General features: G+C 38.0%; 1 pseudogene; it reads right to left on the bottom strand.

Annotated features, from left to right (window-relative positions):
* LOC148011033 (ribonucleoside-diphosphate reductase large subunit-like) lies at nt 1-27,285 on the bottom strand (annotated as a pseudogene).

Here is a 27,285-nt window from a genome sequence, read left to right as displayed (position 1 = left end):
TTAACTCAGAGGAGAAACTGACCCTCTTGCGGATCCTGCTGTGAGGTAAGGGCAAACAGAGGTGAACAACGTTCTAGGGCACTGCGAGCTAAGGGCAAACAGAGGTGAATAGCCTTCTAGGGCGCTGCTTTCCCTCAAAGATACTTCCTGGGTTGCTTGTCCACACCTCATACCTAGAGAAGGAAACCTTGGAACCATTGGAAACTCGCCCCATGGTCACTTACATACCTTGTGAATGTTGTTTGTTCTCCTCCACACTCTCAGTGTCAAATGGAGACGATTGGATGTCTTCCAGGGTCTCGAAAAACTCTTCCTCTTCGTCAGTGGAAGATTCCATCCTCACAGAAGATTCGTGAGAACCAACCACCAAGCCATGGCTGACAGGATCTCAATGGCCCCGGCCATGCCTCATTTTGAATGTTGAACAAGACACGCAGAGGCCATAGATCTACTTGTTGGAGGCACTCACTGCAGAACTGATATGAAGAAAATGTCAATGATGCCTGGATACTACGGGGAGGAAATGAAGCGTCCTCAATCTCTGGCTATTGGATAAAGCCCGCAGTTCAAGGGGAGGGGGAAGATACGCAATCCATAGCCTTTTTTTTTTTCTTTTTTGTTCCACCTTTTGGGGCGCTGCCTTCTTTGCAGCCTTAGGCTTCGGCATACTTGGGGGCTTGGTCACCGTCTTCTTCAGCTCCTCAGACAGCTTGTACGAGGCCTGCACCTTCAGGAGCTTGTTTTGCTTCACTAGGTTTTTGAGTCACCAACAGGATCTTCTTGAAGTTGCCGGAAGAGCCCCCTTGTACTTGTCCTCAATGTACTTGGCTATGGCGTACTGGCTCGACCCCGTGCGCTCCTTCTTCCTATGCTCTGGTCGTGGCTTCTGATTCGACTCAGGCAACCATTGATTAGCTCTCAACTATGTTTGATGTATTCGATCTAGACATCATAAACCTGCTAAGGTTCAAGTGGCATCTTTTCAACCTCCTCTCGTATAGACTAGAAAAGGATCGCTGACCAATACCGCTCACCAAAACTGGGAAAAATAGCCACAATCAATTTCCCATAATTCTCTGGCTTCTTTACAACCTAAACAACAGCCACAACAACTGCTACAGATGAAATGCCCACAATATTCCCTCTTTGAGAGCAAGCTGTTTAGCCATTTCAATTGTTTCATCACTAGAAACCTGTAACACCTCATCCAAGATGCCAAGAAGAAGCCTATGACAAAAATATTCTTATGCATATAGCTAGATGAGCTATTGCTAGTTGTGTAATCGAAATCCCAGTTTTCAAGCATTGGGTCAGGTAAGAAAACTGTAGCAGCTCAGAATGGTTTGGGTCACATGAGTCACATGGGGTTAAAGGTGAGCTTGAGAATGGCAAGAATTTTGGCTCAATTCTACTTTCTGAAAATGGAGGAGCTTGATGAAGGGAGTGAGAGCAGCTTTCTGGCACATTTTCTTGGAAAGGTCTGTGGCCCTGTCTGAAAAGAAAATGCTTTTCTATTCACGAGGAACCCTTTATCTTGTGGCTGCAGTTCATTGTGAACTTTTCTGATTGTTGTTGGCTCATCAAGTCTTCGCCACAAGTTCATCTCTGCAAATTAGGTGAATGCTCCTTGGCAAACCGTTGAGGCACATGCTCAACAACAAAAGGCTCCAATCTCGAAGGCCATCTATCAGACAAGGAGTTTCCAGCTTGTTGCATATGCTCGAAAGGCTCCAATCTGGTAGACCATCTGCTAGGGAAGAGGTTCTTCTCTGCTCTCAATTGAACATACCATCTGTGCCATTTTGGCCTCCACATCCTCCACCTCAGAGTTGTGAGACTCCTTGATAGTTGCAATGTCAACAGTGAACTTGATGGCATCAGCAACAACAGCTGCCCTTGTTCTCAAGTAATACAACCAGTTTTCAGCCCCTTGGTCCACGTATAAAAGTGCAGGGAGGTCAGTTTTCCAAAATTGGGCTGATCCATGTGTATGTTGAGGCTTTGGATTTGATCTATATAGCAACCCCGATCTGCAGCCATGTCAACAATAGTCCTCTATTTCATCTCCCAAATAGTCTTGAAAACTCCTTTCAAATCATCAGGAATCTGTTGAACTTTTTGTATGGAGCCAGTATAGTGGATAATTTTTTTTTTCAACTCTAAGTTCCAAAGCCCCATGTCAGTCAAATTGTTCAACAGATGCTTGTTCACAACAACAAACTCACCACTGAGCACTCTTCGGCTGTATATATTTGAAGCATATGCTTCAAAACATTCATTGTTGCCAAGTATCTGACTTGTTGAGGCTGTTGGCATAAGTGAGACTAGTAGCGAATTCCTTACACCATGATCAGATATCATCTTTCTCAAGGCTGGCCAATCCCATCGATTTGAAGGCACCACTTGCCACATATCAGGTTGAAGGACACCCTTGCTAACTGGACTTCCTGCATAGAGTCAAAAGGCATCTTCGGCCACAGGTTGCAAGAAGGAGGACAACCATGAATTCGTTGGAGTGGGCAGCCACTACCTCTTCCCCAAGCTTAAGCAAGGTATGTCTCATGGGTCTTGGTCTCTCTTCTCCAACCACTTGTTGAGCCCAACCTCTTGCTTGGAGAGATTAAAGAATTACATGAACTCTTGTTTAGGCTGAAGCTATGGATCACCTATTGCTTGCCTTCTTCCATTATGCACTTCTTGAAATGCATGCATGATTGAGCACACTTCAAATTTCTTTCATGTTGGCTGAGAATTTAACTCCTAACCCATAACTGTGCTTGGTTCTGATTCTTAATCATTAAGCCAAAAATTGTAAGAAAGGGTAAGTGATGCAATCAATGAGTCACTGATTTGTAGAGGTAACCCCTTTCCCCATCCCATTTCCCTTATTGATCATGCATATCACGAAAGGCCCAATCCTCAATTTGTAAATGCACATCATGCTGGTTGCTTATTAATAAATGTCTGCCATGTATATTCCGGGTGAGGAAAATCCCAATGCCAAGCAAGGTGGCAAGACAAAAGAGGGGTGACCCCCCCTTGCCATCAAAGACCCTGAAGGGGTGCACAACCTAGCCCGGGGGAACTTTGCCCACCTTTCGGTGATTCGGAGCCCGAAGTTGCTTTGTAGGTGCATGTACCCTCTTGAAGATCCAAGGTATTGACTTGGCATTGATGTAGATGTATTTGCTGATGAATGGATGCATTATTGGCTACAAATGTATGGAAAATAATACTGAGGATGTATTTGTAGACATGAGGATACATATGCAGTCAATGGCTGTGAATACGTTGCTTGGAATGTATGGGAGACGCCTATGCATGGGGAAATCATACTAAGAGATGTTGATGACATGCTCAATTCTAGAATAAGCTTGCAAACAGTGAATTTGGATGATTGGGCAATGTATTATCCCATGTGGGATGACCCTTTAGTCATGCATTGACAAGTTGATCCATTGCAACCCCTTTCTTGACCCCCACAGGGTGCTGTAAGCAATTTGCTTGGTTTTACAGAAGTATACCTACTCCCAGGAACTAAAGTGCGGGTCTTGCAGAGTGTCCACATGTCCTACCAAGGGCTTTGACCAGTTTTTGAGCTCTATTTGGACTCTACAAGATACTTATAGGTCAAAACAAGCCTCCTATAGGTATAGACAGGACTGCACGGTACAACAATACTTTTCCTATTACAAAATTTTATGTATAAAACCTGGGTGCACATGCTTATGCCTATGCTCATTCGAAGAGGGCATCCTTAGCTCCGACTTGAATAAAAAAGTAGTCAATCAGAGCTTTGTAGCTCAAGTTACGGGCAAAATAGTGACAAGTGGTCTAATGGGACTACACCTAACCATGGTAGGGAATAGGGGAAAAACCAAGGCCAATGAAGATGTTCAACAACAAATCAAGGATGCACAAGAACCAAGGACTGAGAACAACCTTGAAATGGAAGATGAAGATTACTCTCATGACATGGGGAGCCTCAGCACGCTCACTAACATCCTCAGTTCACATGAGACAAGACATGTTGAGAGGCATAGAGAATTGATGGAAGGCATTGGTCAAATGAAGACCACTATGGACACCCTTGCTGCCCAGATCACTAATTGGATGGAATTCCAAATGAAGGGAAAAGAGCAAGGAGATCAGTCACATGTACATGCCGAAAGAACCACCTTCCCATTAGTTAATGCAAATTATCATGGGCATTATGCACATGATGCTTATGCTTATGGCCAACATGTATATGTTGATGGTACATACTATGACCTGCATACATCTTATGAATATGGACAGCAGCAACATGCAAACGAACATGAGCAATATGCAAGTACATCTAGACAGCATGTTAATGCTTATAGATATGATGTACCATGCCATAATGCAGAGTATCACTCTATTGAACCTTGGTAGCAAAATGGCTATTATAGGCAACATGCTTATGCTTATGAGCATCCACCTTTTTAGCAACATAGTCATGATTATACATGTGAACCTTTCTTAATTGAGCAACCCAATTCTTATGGACGTGACAATAATGGTCATGCTTATTAGTACTCTTCTAGCTTTGATCAGCAGCAAGTTCATAACTACCATGGTATCCTATATCCCCATCAATTCATACCTCATGATTACCCAAATGTAATGATGAGTTCTTTTCAAAGTGTTGATGATCAAGAAGAGAGCAATGAGCAAGCTAAACAACAAGACTGGGATAATGAGCAACATGATCAACAAAAAGATGAGCAAGAAGACCAAGAAGATGTACAAGAAGGCAACAGTGAAGAGAAAGATGTACAAGCGTATGACATCTTAGCTGATGAATCACATGAGGCACTCACAGATGTAGATGGTTATGCTGAGGGTTTTAGACTCTTGGAGAAACCTCATGATGATATTCTTGAGCATCAGTTTACACTTAATCAAGGTTTACAACAGCCATTGAATGCATTTGATAATGAGTACCTTGATCATGGTTATGATGATTGGCATATGTCCAATGATGATATAATACATGATTTGGGCTTACATGAATATGAAGATGGCATTGTGCTTCCCTATGATCCGGGAGATTATGGATGTGATTATGGACTTGATTATGGGGATACTTCATTATATCCATTTGATCCGAGTGGATTGGCATATGTGGTTGATGGGCATTATCTTCTCTTGGACAATCATTATGACGGAATACATTTTAATCCAGGACGTTAATGGATTGCTTGGGATCTCATTTAGACCAGCATCCATCTTTTTAGGTAGACTCTTTTGGCTGAAGATTGGTTATCTATAGCCATATTTTAGTGCAGGGAAGATTGCAGACAGCTCATTGTTTTACACCAGATTTTACTCTAAACTCTAAACAGACAAACCAAACCTAAATGAGCTAAAAGCACTTACCAAGAGCTCCATTTTGATGTGTAGCATGCCTTGATCGGAGTTCTCTACAGAAAGTTATCTCAGATTTACCACAACAAGGGCATGTAGTAAACAACTTGTTGTCCACTGTTTGCAGCTCGCATTTACTCAAGATATTTGGGTCAAAATTTCATTTTTATAATTCCCCAATAAGGCTCATGTATCGTACATACCCCAATGACCCATCATACGCAATAATACCTCTTCATTCATTAGTATACCCCTGTAATAATGCAGCAAAGTAGTACTTTGATCTGCTTCTGCCCAGTTATCATAAGTGCCCAAATTGTTTTTGAGGGCAAAAACCTTCGGGTGGGGATGGAATGTAAGAGAGGAGGATTTAATAATGGGGAAATACTAGCTACACTGGCTGGTATATAAGGTATTGGGGACTTGATTTTTCACCATCAGATTATAATACAAGTCTCCTTTCATCTTCACCTCTCTCTCCAAGCTTTCATGGCTTCTTCCTCTCTCTTTGTGTCTTTCTCTCTCCTTTTCTAGTATTTATCTCTCCTCATCACTCTTTTTCTCTCTCTTCCTGCAGTCTTTCTCTCTCTTTTGCACACACTCTCTCTCCTCTTCTTCTCCCTCTCTCCTGTCCTCTTCATGACAATCTTGCAGGTTGAATACACTAAAAATGCCTCTCCTCAGCCTCTAAAGACGTTTTTCAGTCTTGCATGCACATTTTGACAAGTGGCAGCCTTCGCAAATGGTTTTTCCAGCATTATCCATAATTAAATATTAATTTTAAATCTTTAAATACTGAAAATTAATCTAATAATTATTTTAGTATCCTGAAAAATAATATGACTAGTCAATAATTAAATTGGCTAGGCAACTTCCATTCCCGAGTGTCTCTACGCCATCTTTGACCATCAAATTGGTATTAGGTACCATTAAATGCCACTTCTCTAGCGTCACCAATTGACACTTATGGCCAAATGAATGACGTAGGCCAACAATTGGTGATGCCAGGAGGCATATTCCACGGTGGATTCCGTGAGGTTTTACGGTGGATTCCGTAAACTTAGATGACCGGGGCTCATACACAAAGAGGATTCTTTGTGCGAGAAGTTGATGGGGACGCCTGTCCTTTTCGGGCGTTTCATTAATTTAGTGTGTACATGGGTGATTCCATAGCGGGTGATTCCGCGAAATGAATATTAAATTAATAAACGTTTATGAGTTTAGAGTGCGCACTCGTAATAAATTAAGGTTAGGATTTATTTCTAACCAGTTGATTTATTTATGTAGCTGAAGACTGCTAGGTATTCAGTTTTGTCGGTTTAATTGTATTAATTTACTAACGATTGTGAATGCTTCAGTTGATGTGTAGAGATAGCAGCAGTGGCGGAGGAAAGCATTGGAGTCTAGCGGGTTTTCAACTCTTGGACTAGATTTTGATAGGCGCCACGTCTATATTTTGTTATGTCTATTGAGACATCGATTATTTATTATTATTTTGTATGCGCTTATGCGCCTGGATATATTATTTCTATTTGGACATTGAGATTGGGCGTGCCAGACTCTATGGGCACCGTCCATTAGCTTTATTTTCCTATTTTTGTAGAAAGCAAACTCAAAAGCTAAAAGCTTGGCATATTTTTGTAATTGGGCTATTATTGAGCATGAAGATTGGAAATATACATTAAATACATGCTTTGTGAAGCGCTCACACAAGGCATGGGGGAGATTGAACCCAATTTGTCTCTTGCCTCTTATCGTGCTTGCTTTTATATGGGTTTTTGTGCTAAAAAGTAGAGTACTTTGTTCTTGGGGACCTTCCGGGATTCACCACGTGAGCTATCTGCGACTGATCTGCGCACCAGTGGTATCAGAGCGGAGCAGAGATCAAGAGCTTCCAATCGCTACCAATCTCGGGCGAAGGCGGAGCTCCAGGAACAAACGGCCTCTACAGTCAATCTCGTCGCGAACCGTTGATACAGGCAGACTTCTGGCGATCAAGAACCCCTATTTCCACTGTCAGATTGCGAAGGACCAGGCTCTGTAGGCGGAGGACCACGCATCCAACTCCTTCATCAAGTCGTGGAGTTACAGAGATAAGCTTCATTGTTTTTCTCAAAATTTCTTTCAATAAGCTTAGAGAAAGCTTAAGAAGCTTATTAAGCTTCAAAACTTCAAGTCGATTTGCAAGAAGACCCCCCGAAATTTCCGCGTGGAGAAAAAACGGCCCCCGCCCCCCCTTCACGAAAAAAACGGCGGCCTGTTTTCCACCATTAAGCTCTCTTAATCCTTAAGTCAAAGCTTAAATCACTAAGCTTCCTTTAAGTCACACAATCCTCTGCAAGTCACACTGGGCAAACAAGTTCAGTAACTCCGGGTCTCGCACTCCTGAAGTCAAGTTACGTAAGTCGACGGTAATCAAGTTCTGCAAGTTCTGCAAGTCGGCCTAAGTCCAGCAAGTCAACAACTCTGCAAGTCTGCTAAGTCTGCAACTCTGCAAGTCAGACTAAATCAGAACTGACTAGTACTTAAAACTCATAGAAGACTTGTTCGTATGCAAAAACTCTGAACTGGAAAGTTGTTCGCAGCAAGCTGTTCTGCCTATCTACAAGTTCGTTGAAGTACTTTCAGCAAACGGAGACAGAAATATTGCAGAATTTCTGAAAATTGAAGAATAAAATACCAAAAAAAAAATACATAGCCTTGTAACCCCAAATTTGAGCTACGCTCATCCCGCTAACTGATTTTGAGTGAGAAAGGTTTGTTGAGTTTTACAGGATGACTACCCCACATATGGATGATCCTATGGCTGAAGACGACCTACCCGAGCCTACCATGGAACAAAAGCTGGATCTTATCATGTTGCAATTGGAAGAAGAGCGAAGAGCTAGGCAAGCCTTGCAAGCGCAATTGACAAAGCTACAAGGAGCGTCCACTGATAAAGAAGAACCTCAAGCTGAAGATTTGATTCGCCGTACTATCGACGCCACTCTTGAAGCACAAACTATTCGCAAGGAATCCAAGATAAGTAAACGAAGTTTCAAGTTTCGCACTTTCAATGGCATAAGAGAAGGAAAGACTGTTTTATCATTCATTAGCCAGTTTGATGACTATTTCCATGAGGAAACTTATCCCGAAAATGATAAAATCAAGTGTGTTACTAATCATCTGATAGATAGAGCATCACTTTGGTGGACTGTATTCCGCAAGAGCATAGAATGTCCTGCTACATGGGAAGATTTTAAGAAGAAGTTCATGCAAAATTTCCTACCACCGCAATTTCATGAGAAGGTTATCAAGCAATGGGATTTACTTCAACAGCGCGATCGTGAGCCTATTCCACAGTATACAGAGCGTTTTTGGAATGCACTCCTACAGCTACGCATGCTTGAAGACGTACCAGAGACGACACATAAACGGAAGTATATGTCTGGACTTCTTGGACATTACTACGCTGAAGTGAATATGTTCAAGCCTACTACCCTTGAAGACGCCATCTCCTTAGCCCACTACACTGAAGATAAGTTACGCGGAAGAGATCGACGACCACAGCCATTCCAAGCAAACGGTAATTATGGATCTAAACAATTCAATTCCAATTTCAGAAGGTTTAATCCAGGTCGTTTCTCATCACCATCTTTCCGCAAGAATTGGCCTAAACCACCTGCATTACCATCCACTGTCAATCCAAATTCTAAACCTATTCCACAAGCAAATCCAAATATACCCAGACTCCCAGCCATTGCAAATAATGTGACCAAAGCCAAGCCCATCGTATGCTACAAGTGTCACCAGCCAGGGCATCTCGCAGCAAATTGTCATTCAAAGAAGTCATCAGCACATATCAACTACCTTGGAGCTATGGACGAAGAAGAGCATGAGGATATGCCAGATTTCACTGAAGATGAGGATGATCCTACTACTACTTCCAACACTTTACCAGGTATGCCTACTTCACATTCATTGTTGACTATGAAATGTATGGTGCATGGAAAAGAAAGAACTATATTGCATGATGACAGTAGTACCCATGACTTTATTTCAGCAAAATTGGTAAAGGAATTGAAACTGCATACTGTACCTACGCACTATCGCATAAAAGCTGCATTTTTAGGCACTAGGTACAATGGCACACAAGAAGTTCAAGATTTAGAAATTCAAATTGGTCCATATATTGAAAGAAGAAATTTCTTAGTTGTCCCATTACAGTCAAGCGACATTATTCTAGGAATGCCATGGAGACACCAACATAATCCCAATATAGATTATTCCACACACACAATGAATATTAATTTTCAAGGAAAATCTATTACATTATTTGGTATGCATGCATCTCATATCTTTCCACTGCTTTCGCATACTCAAGTAAAACGTGCATTACGCAAGAATACTAAATCATATCTCATTTGGGTGAATGAATTGCATGCAAAGGAAAATCATATGCACCCTAGGCATAAGGAATTTCTTGCATATTTTAAGGACTGTTTTGCAGAAGACCTACCACCAGGTCTACCTCCATCACGTCCAGAAGACCATAAGATTGACCTAATACCTGGCACACAACCACCTTGCAAAGCCCCATATAGGCACAATCAAATAGAGCAAAAAGAAATCCAGAGTCAAGTTGAAGAATTACTAAATAGAGGCTTAATTCGACCTAGCAATTCTCCATTCGGTGCACCTGTGCTCTTAGTCAAGAAAAAGAATAATACTTATCGGATGTGTATTGACTACCGAGCATTAAACAAGATCACTGTAAAGAATAGGTATCCTATACCTAGAGTTGATGACCTTATGGACAAACTGCAAGGATCTTCTATATTTAGTAAAATTGACCTTAAGTCTGGATATCATCAGGTGAGGCTAGATAGATCCGACATATTTAAGACTGCATTCAGGACACAGTTTGGCCATTACGAATTCTTAGTCATGCCATTCGGATTAACTAATGCACCTGCTACTTTCAGTAGAATGATGAACCGTATTTTTCTAAAATATCAGTATTGTGTGATTGTTTTCTTTGATGATATTTTAGTGTTCAGTCAAAGTGAAAAAGAGCATTATGAGCATTTATCATTAGTTTTTCAGTTACTGAAAGAAAATCAATTGTTTGCAAATCCTGAAAAGAGTGAATTCTTTAAGACATAAATAGAATATCTAGGTCATATTGTATCAAAAGAAGGAATAAAAGTTGATCCTAAGAAAATTGATGCAATATTGCATTGGCTTGTTCCTAAAAATGTACATGAATTACGCTCATTCCTTGGTCTTGCTAGTTTCTATAGGAAGTTTGTACATAATTTCTCATTACTTGCTAGAATGAAGCTCAAAATCCCTGAGAAGCTTTGGTAGAAGGCTTTGATCAATGGAGATGGGAGGGAAAATATCTGAACTGGTTTTTCTCCATGGAAGCTTGGTTGAAGCTTGAGAATGAAAGAGAAGACTCTTCCTGAAAAGTAACTAGGACTTTACCCTCTTCTACTCCATTTACCACTGTCTTTTAGGAAAATTCCTTTAAAATTGGCCCAAAATGACCCATGAGTTGCTAAATCTGGTCTTCCAGCCTCCAAACTTGGTCCAAGACTCCATTAATGTTCCAAACTAGTAGTCGTTGTGGTCCAAAATTCCTTGATAACTACACTGCTGCTCCATGTCATGTTTGTACCTATGTACCTGTGGCTCTTAAATCTGTGCGACAGACTGAAAAAGGATAACTGAATGGAATGCTGGCCAATTGGATCAAGAACCTATGGCTCCGATACCAATTGTCAAGGAGAGGATTGGGGAGAGAGAAAGAGGAGAGAGAATATTACAGAAGAGAGAGAAGAAGAGAAACACAAGAGAGAGAAAGAGAGTGACGAGGAGAGAGAAAGACTAGAAGAAGAGAGAGATTGACAGAAAAGGAAGGAAGTCATGAAAGTTGGAGAGGGGGAGAGAAGATGAAGGAGACTTATTATTATAATTTGATGGTCAAAAATCCAGTCCCTTACACCTTTTATACTAGCTAGAGTAGCTGGTATTTTATCCTCATTATTTTATTTCCCCTCTCTTACAGTTAACTATACACTTGGTCAGTTGTTTAAATGAGCATCCCAACAATATCTCATTACCAACTCCTTTTATGTTCGGCAACACATAGAAGATGGCGGATAGACTTTCAATCTTGACATTTAAGGTGATCTAACATTTCCTTACTAATGCATTAGGAGGTCGCCCATATGGATGTACCTTTTCCATCATAGATGTGAGTGGCCATTGCCCAATTCCTATGCAATCATCATATATTAGGATATTACAATCAACACCTTCATTGATTAGAGCATTGGCCTAGCAAGATGTCCTTATAGTTAGGGTGATGCTGAAATAAGCTACATGTATGGGGGTTTCATCCTTAGGGTCCAGTTTGGTGATCCTAATTACGCGTATAGTAATGGGTAGTAGTGCCATTGGGGCTTTGTGTAGAGGTGTGTTGAGGGATAATTTTTTTAATTTGGCCGCTATTAAAAAATCCTAAGTATTTGTTATTAAGCATCTCAAGCTCAACATTGTTGGTTCTACTAATGGCATACATGCAGAATGGAGCTAGATCTCATATTTTATTTTTTATTTGTGCCCCTTCATGGAGTACAATACCATAAGGTCGCCTTTTTCGAGATCTTGTTGTTTCACATTGAAGCCCCAAGAGAAACACCAAGAAAACGGGAAATCTATTGCAAGAAAATCTATCTTGTATCATCAATAAGCATATTGTTTATATTTAATCAACCACAACAAGAAAAACAACATCAATCTTCTCAAATATTCACGCAACTTTATATGACAAATCTCCCACAGGTTTATCACAATAAAACTTCAATACATTCTTTATATTCTTCATTTTAAAAAAAAGAGAAAGCAAAGGAATTATCCACTTTGAATGGAAATCATCACATAGTATTCATCTTCAATATCTTCATAGTCTCACCACCAAGTCTAGGGTGATTCGAGGAATCATCCACCCACTTCCCTCTGAGTATATTTTAGTGTTCTAAATAAAGCATGCTACCATGTTATTTATAACATATAAAAATAGCTTCCTTAATTAATATTCACACTTGGTTCCTTATCATGTTCTTAGTCTACATACACTAAGCAATCCATTGAAAAAGTAGCTACTCATAGATTTTTGTTATTATCCATATATACAATTACTCCAAGAGCAAATCAATCCATAAGTTAGGTTTCACCATTGCCCTATTCTTCCTAGCCCTTTCAATGCTAAACCAATTTAGGCTCGTATAGGTTTCCAACCCTATCTAGGATATAGACATTATAGCCTATACCAGAGCCCCACTAGTTCATGCCCACCATAAGAATAAACCTTCCTATACGAAGGAAAAAAATGTACCTAGCGGTGTGGTCAACCACATTAGATCACGTGCAAACTCTAGGTGAGGAGTAACCAAGGTAAAATACCTCATTCCTATCTAGCTACTCAGGCCATGGACGTAATTAGTATCATTTTTATTGCATTTAAAAGCAATCACAAACAATTGCTAATTTCTCAATCAATCAATCTTTGCAAGCAAGATTAGAAATAAAATTTATTCATAAATTCACAATACAAGCTCTCATGCGTTCATACATACTTAGTTTTCCATGTGCATGAACATACCCTTTTTTTTTCATAAAAAAGTAATTAGATATTCAAAATCTCTTTCACAACTCATGCATGTGGATACACTCTAGTTAATATTCCAATAATTATGAAAATAATATAATCATTATCGATGTGTAGACAATGTTTTTAAAACATACTTAACTCGTACATGTGAACACATCACTCTTTTAGTAATTTATGCAAGTAAATAAATAACAACTAACTTTTAACTTTTTAATTTACAAGGGAGACTCAATTCATAATTTCAAAAGAAAATCTTTAATATTTATTCCTAATCTAAGATTTAATAAGATTTTTATGCAAATTCAAGTAATTTGACTAATTTTTTCTACTCAAAACTTTATAATATTAACATTTTTATTGTGTATAGGTAATTTTATTTTTTTTTCTCATTTATTTTTATTTTTCTAAAATTTGAAATTTTTATATTATTATTACTATTTTTAAATTCTTAGAATATAAAAATATTATACCATTATTTTATTAGTTAATATAGAAAATTCTTCTAATTAAGATAATTAAAACCTTAAAAATATTTGTAATTCTTATTCTAATGTTTTTTAGAAATTTAAATATCACTTTGATAATTAAAGTATTAAACTTTTAATTTCTATTTATTTTTTAAAAAATCATGCATTAAGGATCTCGAAAAATTAAAGGATTAAATTTTTAATTTTTATTTAAATTTTCTTTGTTTAAATCATGCATTATTTTAATTATATAATAATGATAATAAATTTAATATTATACCTCGATCGTATTGACAACTAGTATTTCGGTATCATGGCTATTTGAGGGTCTTGCTAGATTGATGGCGTCGATGAGGAGCGATCATGGATAAGAAGAAGAAGGGTTTTTGAAGAAGGAGACGGTGTGCGAATTGCCTTTAGCTTCCTTGTGTGGAGTTTCCTCACTCAGTCACAAGAGTTTATATTCATCGTTGTGTGTTGAAAATGAGAAGAGGGGCCTTACCAAAGGATTTCCTTTTGTTTTTTATCAAAATAAAAATAATTATCTTATGGCAAAAATTTTAACTTATCCATTTGTCTTTTGTTAGATTAGGAAGGGTCCATTGGTTTTTTCCTTATTAAATTGTGGGTGGGTGGCGAGGGGGAAGTGGGAGGCGGATTTTTTACTTATCATATAACTTTGAAAAAGAGAGGGGGGAGACTAGCTTTTTTTTCTTTATTTATTTTTTAATTTCAATAAAAGGACCACAAGTGAAAAAAAGGGGGGAGATCCCACACACATGTAGTGCGAACAATGCCACATTTTCCCCTTTTTCTTACCCCCCCTCCCTTACTCCGTTAAGGTAAGTAAACCTTAATCTTTTTCCTTTTTTAAATTAAAAATAAATTAATAGATAATTAATTAATTAATAATAGTAGTTATTTTGTGTGTGTGTGTGTGTGACATGAAATATTTTGAAATTTCTTAAAAAGTCTCAAAAAAGTAGAATAAGTTTTTTGAGATTTCTTAGTATAAAGAAAATTAAAAGACAAATGTTTATACTTGATTAAATTCCCTTAAATTGCTTAAAATTTTCATATAATTGTGAATTTAGAAATTTGGTTTTTATTATAAAATATTAAATATTAATATTTAGAAATTAGATTTATTTTTATTTAGTTAATAAAGTTTTTAAAAATATCCTAGTTAATCTATTAAAATTTATTTTAATCTTGAAAATACTAATTATGTTATTTTAATCATTTTTGGGATGATAGCTAAGTATATTTCATTGAAAAAAAATTAGGCATATTACATTCCCTTTCCCTTAAAGAAATTGAGATGTCCTCATCTTGAGAGATACTCGAGGTGTTCTTTCAAAAGGATTGATTGTTTTATCCAAGTTGCATCTTATTTTGGGAAGTCCTTCCATTCAATTGAATATTCTCATAGAGTACAATTGCTCAAGGACTTCTCTCTAATTTCTAGGATCCTCTCAGACTAGACTTCTAGGATTCCTTGGGTTAAAATTACAACTTATTCGTATCAAGGATGTGTTCAAGGTTGGAAACATAAGATTTCATCAAAATAATATGAAATATGTTGTGAATCTTAAGAAGAGGGGTAAAGCTAGTATATATACATGAGTTCCCATGCACTTTATGATCTCATGAGGCCCATAGCATCTTAGACTTAACTTTTTGAATTTCCTAAGAAATAGGGAGCTTTTCTTGGGGCAAACTTTTAGGAAAACCATATTGCCTTCCTTAAAGGTTTGTTTAGCCCTTTTTAGATCAGTGTAGACCTTTTGTTGATCTTGTACATATTTTATGTCCTACTGAATAGCCTTGACTTTCTCTTGCATGTCATCTAATATTATTTTTGAAGCTTCAACTTTTATGGATGGATCGAAGAAGTTAAGAGGTGATAAGCCTTCTTGCCCATATAATGCTTGAAGGGAGTCATTCTAATGCTTTGTTGAAAAGAAGCATTGTAGGTGTATTCGGTAAGTACTCGATCCAATTTTTTGGCTCTTTGCTACAACACGCTCTCAGAATATCCTCCAAGACTTGGTTTACCCTTTCTATTTACCCATCAATTTGTGGGTGGTAGGCTATGCTAAAGCAAAATTGAGTTCCGATTGCTTGTGTCATGGTCGCTAATAATCCTTTTTTGGAGTTTTCGATAGCTTGGAAAATACTAGTCCAGAGCTTAGAGGTGAAGAGAGTGTCACAGTCACTAATAATCCTTTTTGGGAGATCATGAAGATCCTTACAATATCAAAGGCTTTATGGGTTGTCTTTACTAGAATAGCATGAGCTACTTTGGTAAGCATGTCTACTATTAGCAAGATAGAATCATAGCCTCCTTGAATAGTGGGTAGTGGATAAGCCGACTATAAAATCCATACTAATGTATTTCCATTTCATATGCAAAATATTAAGAGGATGTAGTTCATAAGGAAGTTTTACCTGCTCGACTTGGCACCTTAAACATTGAGTCACATATCTAAGGACATTTGCTTTCATTCAAGCCTAGTAGTGGCTTCTTCTTACTGCATTTAGGAATTTGGCATACCTCAAATGTCCAACTACAAGCTACCGTGGGCTTCCCACAAAAGTTTATTTTTTAGCTCCCAAATTTTTGGCACATAAAGCTGTTGTTGCTAATAGAGTAGTCCATTTTGTAGGACATAATCCTTGAATTTGACTTTCTCCCTACTACGAGTTTTCTTTCTAAGCATGTAATCTTTTTTCTTTCTAGAAAGTTTGGATCTTTAAGTCCTTCAGTAGCTACTACTTCCAAAATTTACTAGGCATCAAGATGAGGCTTGCAAGATTTCCTTGTCTATAAGGGTCTTCCATAATCAAGAGGTTTTGAAAGGCCTTGCTGAGAGCATTAGCCAGTACATTCTCCTTGCTAGGGCAATAGCAGATGTCGAAGTCAAATTCTTGTGGAGCTTCAATCCATCTTCTTTGCCACATATTAAGTTTGAGTTGATTGAAGATCCATTTAAGAGTTTTTTTGTTAGTGATGAGGGTGAATCTTTATCCAAGTAGATAGTGAAGCCACAGTTTCAAGGTGTGAATGATTGCCAAAAGTTCCAAATCATGTGTAGCATAATTCTTCGTATAAGCTTTGGGCTTTCAAGTAGAATATGCTATGGGTCGGTCTTCTTGAGAAAGAACACAACCTATTGCAATGATGGCCAACATCGTTGAAAACCTCAAATTCCTAAGAGAAGTTAGGAAGTTCTAGAATTAATACACTAGTAAGGCATTTTTTTTAGAAATTTTAAGTTTTCTTACTCCATAGAAGTCCATACTATCCTTGTCTTCTTTTTAAGGAATTTAGTCAAAGGAGCGACAATAAGGGCATAATCTTTTATGAAAATGCAATACCACCGTGTGAGTCCTAGGAATGCTTAGATTTCTCAGATAGTTTGGAAAGGTGGCCATGCTTGGATATGTTTAACTTTTGTAGAGTCAACCGAGATCTAATCAGCTGAAATAATGAATCCAAGATACTCAATCTCCTTCTTGAAGAAGGTGAACTTACTCCATTTTACAAGCTTATTTTCCCTCAAGGTATCAAGGACAATGGGTAGGGTGATCTTCTTCTTCTTTGGAATAGGTTATCATATCATCAAAGAATAGAAGGATGAATTCATTGAGGTAAGGTTTGAAAATGTCTTAGACCAATCTGTTGAAAATAGCTGGTGCATTAGTCAACAGAAAGGACATTACAGTAAATTCAAAATCCTCATTCTTAATCCATATTTGATAATAGCCTGACCTTGGATCAATTTTAGAGAATAATTTTATACCTTGCAGCATGTCAAGCAACTCATTAATCCATATTGGGATTGAGTTATTTGATTTAGCCCATGATAATTGATATAGAGCATCAATGTTACATCTTTCTTATTTTGTAGAAGTACATAAGCACCCTATGGCAAATTACTTAGTCAAATAAATCCTTGTTCTAGGAGTTATTTAGATAGTTTATTTAATTCAATAACTTCAAGGATCGACATTTTGTAAGGCCTCTTTGGTACAAGTTCAACTCTTAGAGTTAATTTAATTGTGTGGTCTACTTCACGACTAGGTGATAATTCGGTTAGATCTTCTAGAAACACATATGCATAGTCACTAAGCCATGAGGGTTCTTTGGGATCTCTAAGAAGATGTTCTTTCTTCAATCATTATAAGATACAGGCCTCATATCGATATTCAAAGCGATGAAAATATTTATCAAAAAATTTGCCCACATTGTCGCTAAACGCGTCGATATTAGCGTCTCCATGAAACCGTCACAATTTGTGTCGGTATTTGCATCGCAATTTGCATCGATTTTGCAACGCAAATACCGATGTAAATTGCGACGGTTTGCGACTCATATTGCAATGCCAATAGTGACGTGTACAGTAAATTTATGACGTAATAGTTATGGTTATAGAGAAACAAAATTTGTGGTAGCCCTACCGTCACATATAGCACTATGTGGTGTATTTATATTCTACAAACGGATTATATGTTAAGTATGCAATGGTCATCAAGATGAGTGCAAAATGTATTTGAACCCACAAGACTAATACATAGAATAAGTACAAGATCACTGATGAAACTCATGGAATTATGGCAAGATACAAAGGATGATAATAACATAGTACATAGAAGATGCCTGCATAAATCACAGTACCAAAAAGGAAGAGGATGTGTACTCCACGAATCCAAGCGTGAGTTATAGATCCTCGCCATCTGAAAGCTCGTTCCAACACAAAGGAGTATCGAACGAAGTCTACAAAATGAACAGCTACACATCAATCCACCATACATAATGCATTTTAATAAAAGTAGTAACTATGAACAAGAAAGATGAGTGACTTACTGGGCCGCCACATGCATACAGTCTATCGATCAATGTAGTGAGACCGTGTCTCTTTGCATGTCAAGTCTCCAAGCTGGTGGGATCTACATATCTTATGCCAATCATGGGATTTTAGCCCTAATAGTTGGTTGTCTTTAGAAAAAGCAGATCTGAGGGAATGCATCATACCCGTCGGAGTGCGGATAGACCTGATAATTTGGTTCACAATGCACTATTCTTTAGTGGACAAAACCCAAGGAGTGCGAGGTAGTTGCAACCAACCATCAGCACTCAACTGTGGCTAAAGTGCCTCCATCTTGCTTACCTCCTTCAAATCCATTCGTGCCCCTGCAGTGTCTTTCTTTCCTGTGATGTAGTCCCATAGTAAGCTGCCCACATTCTTGAAAATATGCTTGGGATCCAACAAGTGGTTGATTTTCAAGTGGGTCCAATATGGCAACTCATAGAAAATCAAGAACAGTCACATTCCATTTGGATGTGACTCCTTATGGACCATTTTCAACTGGTACTAGCTTTGGGTGTTCATTCGTGCTGGAGATCGTCTAAGAAAACCTTCCCTTAGTTCATGACCCTTTGGCAAGAATGCGGTGTGTCCTTGATATACCATCTTCTTCATGGTTCGTGACCTTCGAGAGTACACAATGAACATGCATGATAACTTGAGATAACTAGACCTGTCCCAACACCCCTATTTAGTGAGCACAAACTTGAACAAGCTACGATAGATATTACCAATGAGAACGGAAGCCTACTTACCTGAGCACTCCCTGAATCCCGAAAAGTCATGCATAGTCTACATGAGAATAGCTTGTATATTGGTAGACCATCGACCATTGCGCTTTCTCATATCTTCGACGGCGACCCCCTCCTCCCACAAAATCTTAAGCTCATCGACTAATGGACGTAGATAAACATCCATATTCTTGACTTTGTAGCGGCCAAAAACGAGCAAGCTAAGGATCGGGTGTCCTTTTTTCGTAGAAAGCCATGGTGGGATGTTGTAGTTAACAAGGACTACAGGCCACACACTATATGAAGTTGAGCGGAGACCAAATGGGTTCATGCCATCCATAGCAAGACCGAGCCAAAGATTCCTTGGCTCTCGTGAAAAGCTTGGAAAGATAGAGTCAATGTGGCTCCATACGTGTGAAACTGTTGATATTCATTGGACTCCATCTGTGGATCTATTCTATGTATGCTACGTTGTCAAGGTTGCCATGCTTGACGTATGAAACATGTGACGTATACGAGGGGATAAGTGGAAAGTGTCTAAGAACTTTCTGAGGGATGGTTTTCCCTTGCAAGTCCTGTCAATACCTATGAGCACCACACTTTGGACATGTCTCCATAGTCCCGTACTCTCCTCGAAATAGCACACAATTGTTGACACATGCATGGATGTTGCTGTACTCCATGCCAAGCTTTCGTAAAACATGTCGCGCATCATCACGAGACTCAGGCATGGTATTTCCAAGTGGTAATATATGATACTTTAGCAACCAAAAAAGAAATCATAAAATACCTTGAAAAAGCACAATTGTTTTTTATAATGATGCCGAAAAAAATCCATGAAGCATACATAGAACGTACCTGAACAACTCGGTCACACTCGCATCCCTCCACCCGTATTTTACTTGCATACTTAGGAGTGCAAGCAACGTCTTTAGGTGAGATACTCGGCACCCATCATATAATGGTATTGGCTCAGGCATTCCCACGAACTCTTCTAACTAGTCACAATAGGTGCATTCCTCCTTGGGAATAAACGCCAGCTCCTTGTATAAATTTTATGGCCATGTTCAATGTTTTTGTATATGATATTCAATTAGTTTACGGATGTAAGGCATGATTGATACACACTTTTCTTACCATTTGTTCAAAGTTTGAGATCACCTAATCAATTATCTTTGATTGGAACTCACCAAAGCATTGTATGTGTTCTATAGACAAGCGACACTTTCGTCTAATTGCCAGCTTGCATTGAGAGCAAGGACACAGGACACGCTGATTAAGATATACCTCGCGGTCTTGGACATCACGACCATCATCGTTTTCCATTTTGTCTACGTTATGACAAACCACTAGTTTTTTTTCTCTTTCTCTTTTTCTTTTTTAATTTGTTTGAGAAGGGATTTCTTCTCTTGTAACTCAATAGAATTAACATCAACTGAAACGTCTTGGTTTACAACACATAACGAACTAGTTTAATGTATATTATAAAGATTCCATATAAACCTTCTTACATTTTAACATAAATTTTTAGGAGCTATTGAGCTTACACAAGTAGAAGGCAAAGAGTCATCTTTTATTTACGTTTTTCCAATAGTTAAGAGACATTATATCATGATAGGCACCATGACCAAGGGGGAATAAGAATGGAAACACTGCATTTTCCAAGGTAATATCTAGGCAAGGCGAGCTTCTTACACGCAATCCATTCATCCTAAACGTTGTTGTTCTTTCTACAAGATGGTTATTGTTCCATAATATGATGCATGCAAACTCATTTTGATCGGCTCTTTGGAATGCTCATCATCAGCTTGGCTTGACTATATTTTCGAGCTAACCTCTTTTATTCTCGTGTTTAGCTTGGAGCATTGGGTTGAATGGAGAACTTTCACGATGGAGCTCTAGAATCTTTTCGATGGATTGTTTGCTGAGGATACAAGGCACTAACCTTGGATATGGATGTTTTGCTATAGGCATGTACTTCTAGATCAGTGGATTATGTAGCATGTTGAAAGCGAACACATCCGCAATATCAGATGTAGTCAAGTGAACTCTAGTAGATGACTGTGAAAGCAATCTATCATTCCAAGAGACTAGAGGGTTGTCGAGAATAGATCGAGGTCCAAGGTTCTATTCACAATCACTGTCATTGTTTTGGAGATTGAGATGGATATATCAATGATGCTCAACAATTGAAGCTATAACGACTTTGTATTCAGAATTCATTTTGTGTAGTCTAGTAATAATGAGACTATGTATTTGTTTATGTCTTTGTTCATAAGACATGGTTGTCATTTTGTTATCATCGTGTTGACTTTGTGTTGTTGGCATGCAAGGATAAGAATAGTACTTGATAAAGCTATTATTACTTATATTTCTTATGTAGATGCATCGTTCTTTTGCAAGATGATAGCATGATGTTGCATTGTGACTACACCACAAGGTATACACATTGTTAGTGTTCCAATGATGCTTTCACATTCTGTTGCCCAAGAATTTGTCTATGTCGTACCAAGTTGCAGCAAATGGTTTTAATTATGTTTTTCTACAAGCCATAAGTGTTTTAATGATGTTTTTCTACAAGCCATAGTTTTTTTTAAAGAAGTCCTAAAGGATACCCTATGACTTTGTTTTTGCATAGCATCCATTGATGCTGATGATAGCAATGCATTTTTATCATTCAACTACACTATACTTGGTCATGAAAATAACATGCTATACTTCATAATTATATATTTTAAAAACTAAAAAAGTTAGTTTATCTCTTTTGTGTGTGAAAATGATGATATTCAAATTTTTCACTTAATAGTAATTCAAATAAATAAATAAAATCAATAAACATTAAAATAAATCAATATTAACAATACTTCAAAAACTAAATGTTCTAGTTAATAATATATCAAGAGTAAATACCACCATGCAGTGTTGTAGGGCATGTTATCATTCCAACAACCATTCTAAGGATATAAGTGGCACCAGTTACTTATATCACCAAGTTGTTCTAAGGGTTAAGGGTAACCTATTCTAGTGATATATTAACCTTTAGAGTCCACACAACTTCTCTATGTAGAGTTAATTAGTAAACATATATTTATGATAAAGTAGGTTAGATTGTTACGTACTATAAAAAAAGAGCAACATAATCATGTATGTCATATCTGCTCACAAATAACAGTAAGCTTCCTATTAATAGTAGCATTTAACATCAAGAATTGATGCCTCAGTAGTGTCCATATTAGCAAAAAAATATCATAGCTTATATAGCATGCCTAAGTAGGGCCCAAATTGTTGATTAGGGTCAAATATTTTAGTTGCAGTCATAATGCATATGAGTACCATGAATAATTAATATAAGATGGAGATATCGACGGGAAGAAAAAAAATTCATAATTATAGTTTCTATGAGAGGTTGTATGTAATCCAATATACCCCAAGATCTACTATCAAGACATGATGTTTGACATGTGTCTATAGGCCAATCATTTAGAGACAACTAGCAAGAGCATATTTATGTTAAATAAGCAGGCTAGGGTTGTATGTATATTCCTACACATTTATGAATTTTCGTGAGAGCAAGGTAATCATGTATGTCATATGTACTCTCAATGATCATATTACAATACTTAGATGAAAAATATGAGAAAAAACTAGTTTATTATAGTTTATATAACTTTGTTGAATTTCAATACATCACAATACTTGATGCCTAAGCAGAGGCCATATCAGTTACATCATGTTTTTTGCAAAACATTATCATAGTATATATGCCATGCCTAAGTATGCTTCAAACATTCTATAAGTTGAATGGGATGAATGGTTTTTCATCTACTGTCACTGTGAATAGGGGATAGGTAGGTTAAGGGGAAAATATCATTATTACTCTTAGGAGATAACTGTTAATCTATTGTGAGATCAGCTACCTAATTCTTTGTGATACATACCCCAATGACATAGCTAAGGAAAACTGTCACTAGCACAACCCAAGATTTAAAAATTGATATGCTTTGACTTTTAAAGGGAAGAAACATATACAATTATTATTAGCATACAAACTTTATCTATATGTCATGCATGACAGTAACTCACATACTAATTCATGATTTTGATTGGGAATTTTGAATTTCTAGATGCATAGAAGTTATGATATATAATCTAGACACAAGAAAACAATATGTCTATGAAAGCGATTCATGATTACTCATTCACATTGAACATTACTCAAGAGTGGAGTACAACTTGCATATTAAAAAAGAATAACCTAGGATTTTTAATATAGTGGAAAATACAATAAGATCTATGTCTATAGAACCTGGGGTGATGTCAAGGATGAAACCATGTCCATCTTCCACACAAGTGCTTGTCCATGTAGTCCAAGTATGCAGAGCAGAAAGAGGGAGTGCTAAAAATGTTTGATTTCTTTATGCCAAGTGATCCCCATTTATATTTGCATAGTAGAATGCAGTGGTGGCTGAAATCATGGACAAAATCCATGAGAGGAAAGGAGGGAAGGAAATATAGGAGAGTATATTGCATGAAATATTAGATATACGAGTTTAATATTTTATGTGGTTGGATATACCCCAATAATGGTGGGTGGGTGTGTGTGTGTGTGTGTGTGTGTGTGTGGTTTTTTTTTTTTCCATTTTTGTGGTTTCATAAGTGTGTGTTCTCTCTCTTCCTCTCATTGTTTTTCTCTTGTCTCCTTTTTTTTCTAGGTCCCTTGTCTTTCAGCTTCTTTCACCCCATTTGTATATATATTGTATATGTATGTGTATACACATGTGTGTATGCATATATGTATATGTGTAGGCATTGTATGTGCTGAGCTAAACACACAACTATCAAGATATTGGAAAGATTTCCATTATTTCAAAAGTTGCAACTCACTCTGGTGATAGTCTCTCATGTTATCTCTCAACACTCCACTCTAACTAACTACACATCCTCCTCTTTATCCCAAAAAAAGCAAGAATACAAGACTAGCTTTGAGGTGTAGTGAAATCAACCATCTTACATTCCCACATTATAGTCCAAAAGCTTAAAGGTGTGAAGATAGTTCCATGACCCAAATAATACGATCCAATATCTTCCCACATTCTAGTCCAAAAGCTTGAAGGCTTGAACATAGTTCCATGACCCAAACAATGCGATCAAATATCTTCGCTCCTTTGTATCCACCACTAAGCACACCAATGATGATAGAAGATGGAGAAGAAGAAATAGAGAAAAAAGATGGAGAAGAGCTTTGCCTTGTTGATCCATATGCCAATCTCTAGAGTGTCACGATCCAGGAAGATATTGGCCACATCCACTTTCTTCATAGGGTCTAAATCTTTGTTCAATTTAGTTACGATCACCAAATTGGCAATTTTTAGTCCACCTTTTCTTGTCAAAATTCTCTTGAATTTTTTTTGACAAATAGGAGATGACATCAACAAGTGATGGAATGTTAGGTTCAGCTAGAATGTGTCAAGGTCCTTAATCAAGTCATCTTCCTTTATGGATTCCATCAAATTTTCCAAACGACTTGGGAATGGGGTAATATCCATTTTCATCTTCCTTCTCTTCTCAAGAATGGACTATAATTTTGACTCTCCCAAGCTTGCTACCTTCTTTGGACCTCCTAGATTGTATTTAGAGTCCCTAGTTGCACTAGATTGCTCTACACTATATTGTTCTATGTTGTGCCATGCTATGGTAATCACAACTACTTCCAACTCCACCAAGCTAGGGGTAGATTTTTTTACCTTTGGTTGGCTATTAGAGGTGCTTGCACTTGCTAGGGATTGACTCATGCAATCTTTTGCAATGTGATCCTTTCCTTTGCACCTACTACATAGTAGCATATAGCTCATTGACCTTCTCAAATTAGGAAAATTTGGAAACATATGATATTTTTCTCCATCAATAATATCTCTAAACCATCACCAACCTATTGCCCTCTCTGTAACTTTGAGATGAGAAGCTTTTAGGGCCAAAGTTGTGGACCCAAACTCTCTAAGCTTTGGCCCAATGTCCTGGATCGTCATTTTCAACTCCAACAAATTAAACCTTGCTTCTTCTTCTCTCTTTTTTACATTGCACATCTCCTTTAGAGAGCAAATATCTTTTGTATGGTTCCTCCTTAAGCAATAGGAATAGAAGGCTCCTAGAATAGTTGGTTTTTGGGTATATTCAGCTAAGTGTCGCACTTGATGGCATTTTCTACACCATGTGTTTGGACCTAAGACATCTTGTGAGTTTGTGACATTCAAAAAACTAGCAATATTCACTTTTAGGATCTATAATTATTCAGTTATCACATCTGTCGAGTCTTTTTTTATATCAGTAACCAAGTTTGACAAGTAGTCTTTTGAACTTCCTCCTCTTAAATGAAGTTGCAGTGGGATTTTGGAATGTTTGAATGATCACCACATACACATGCTAGGTTGATGTAAAAGGGGATCTATTCTAATTTTGATTTAGAGCTCCTATTTGGATTGGCTCTGTTGTTAACTCCAACTAGTAGGATTCCACTGTTGTTGTTGTGGGACTATTTGAGGCCACTACTATTGTCATTGAGGTATCATTGGAGGCACTGTTTGCACATCCATTGTTGGGTTAGATGACCATACTCAGACATTTTAGGCACCTATCGATAGGGGTAGGACATAATCCTTGGAACTAGGTTAAGTTGATACACTACTCTTGGCATTGAGGGAGGTAGGAGTGCTCTTCCTGGATTCATGGCTAAGCTCACCTCAACTTTATGATACAATTTAGTACCTTCTACTATAGCTTGCACATTCTTGGAACTTCTTAGTCCCACAAACTTCAAAACCTCTGGTTGTAGTCCTTGAAGGATTGGCTTATAAGTTATTAAATTTTTACCAATTTTATACGAATCAAACATATTTCTATGCGAATGTACCTTTTTTGCACCGGAGCTACACTTTGACTTTATAATCCTTATCCTTCCCTTCCCTTCGACATTTTTTCTTTTTACAACTTATCATTCCGATACACAAATTGGTCGTTTTTTTAAACATGTTTTTATATATTTTTCATTAGTGTTTTTACCATTTTTTCATGTTAACACCCATGTTGCTTATTGACCTGTATTTAATATGATAGCCATTTCCATCTTGTCCAACCAAATACTTTTTCTTTTTACTACACTTCGTTCGGTGAATGGATTTTCTATTATTAATTTTTGATCATGTTTTCGAGTGTATTTTTTACAAATTTTCCATGTGAATGCATGCTTTTTATGCCAGATGTATCATTTATATTGTCCATCCTATTCCCTCCATTCTCCTGCCCACTTCTCCTTTTTACCGCACATCAATGTGATGTCTGGATCTTTTCGAATTAACTTTTTTGTGAATTTTTGGTCTTATCACCCCTACATGTCTATGTGAATGTCTAGTTTTTGCCTCGAGACACATGCCGACCCTGATCCAATGTGTCACAGTCGAGCCGCCACGCTCCTCCCCCTTCTGTTTGGTCCCGACGACATAAATTTTTTTTACCCCGCCTTGTGCTTGTGCATGGGACAAGGGGGTTTCCATTTCTTTATTAATAAACAAAATCATGATTTTAAAACATAATAATAATAAACTTTAACAACAAAAAAACCTTAACCACCTCCCCCCAACTATGTTCTTCTTTCTCTCTCTTCTTCTTCTTTCTTTCTTTCTTCTTCTTCTTCTCTCTCCTCCCATCCTTTCTCTCTCCATGACTCCTCTATTCTTCCCATTCTTCACCTTCCTCCTTCACTGCTCTTCCTCCTCCCCGACAACTCCTCCTTCCCTACACTTTCTGCTCCTGCCTCTTCCCTGCCCTCGCCTCCTCCTTCCCTACGCTTCCTCTTCCCCCCTCCTCCTTCCTTGTGCTACCCCTTTGCTCTCCCCCCGCTCCTACCCCCACCGTCCTTCCTCCCTTACCCTGCCCTAGCGGCCCCTCTGCCCACCCTACCCTACCCTCCCTCCCCAAACCCCACCAGTCCTTTTCACCCTACCCACCCCTCCTACCCCCACTGCCCTACCTAACCTACCCTCCTCATCTTCTCCCCTCCCCTCCCCATCTTCTTCTACCGCATCCTCCTCCACCACCGTCTTTTCCCCACCCCCGTTCACACCACCCCCGTAAGCCCTTGCCCCTCTTCCACCTATGCATCCGCACTTCAT

This window comes from Lygodium microphyllum, chromosome 29, assembly GCF_053477565.2.
Source record: "Lygodium microphyllum isolate KBCC chromosome 29, Lygodium_microphyllum_v1.1.10, whole genome shotgun sequence".
Lineage (NCBI taxonomy): Eukaryota > Viridiplantae > Streptophyta > Polypodiopsida > Schizaeales > Lygodiaceae > Lygodium > Lygodium microphyllum.
Note: the sequence above shows the minus strand (reverse complement) of the source record. Positions and strands in the feature narration are given on the sequence as shown.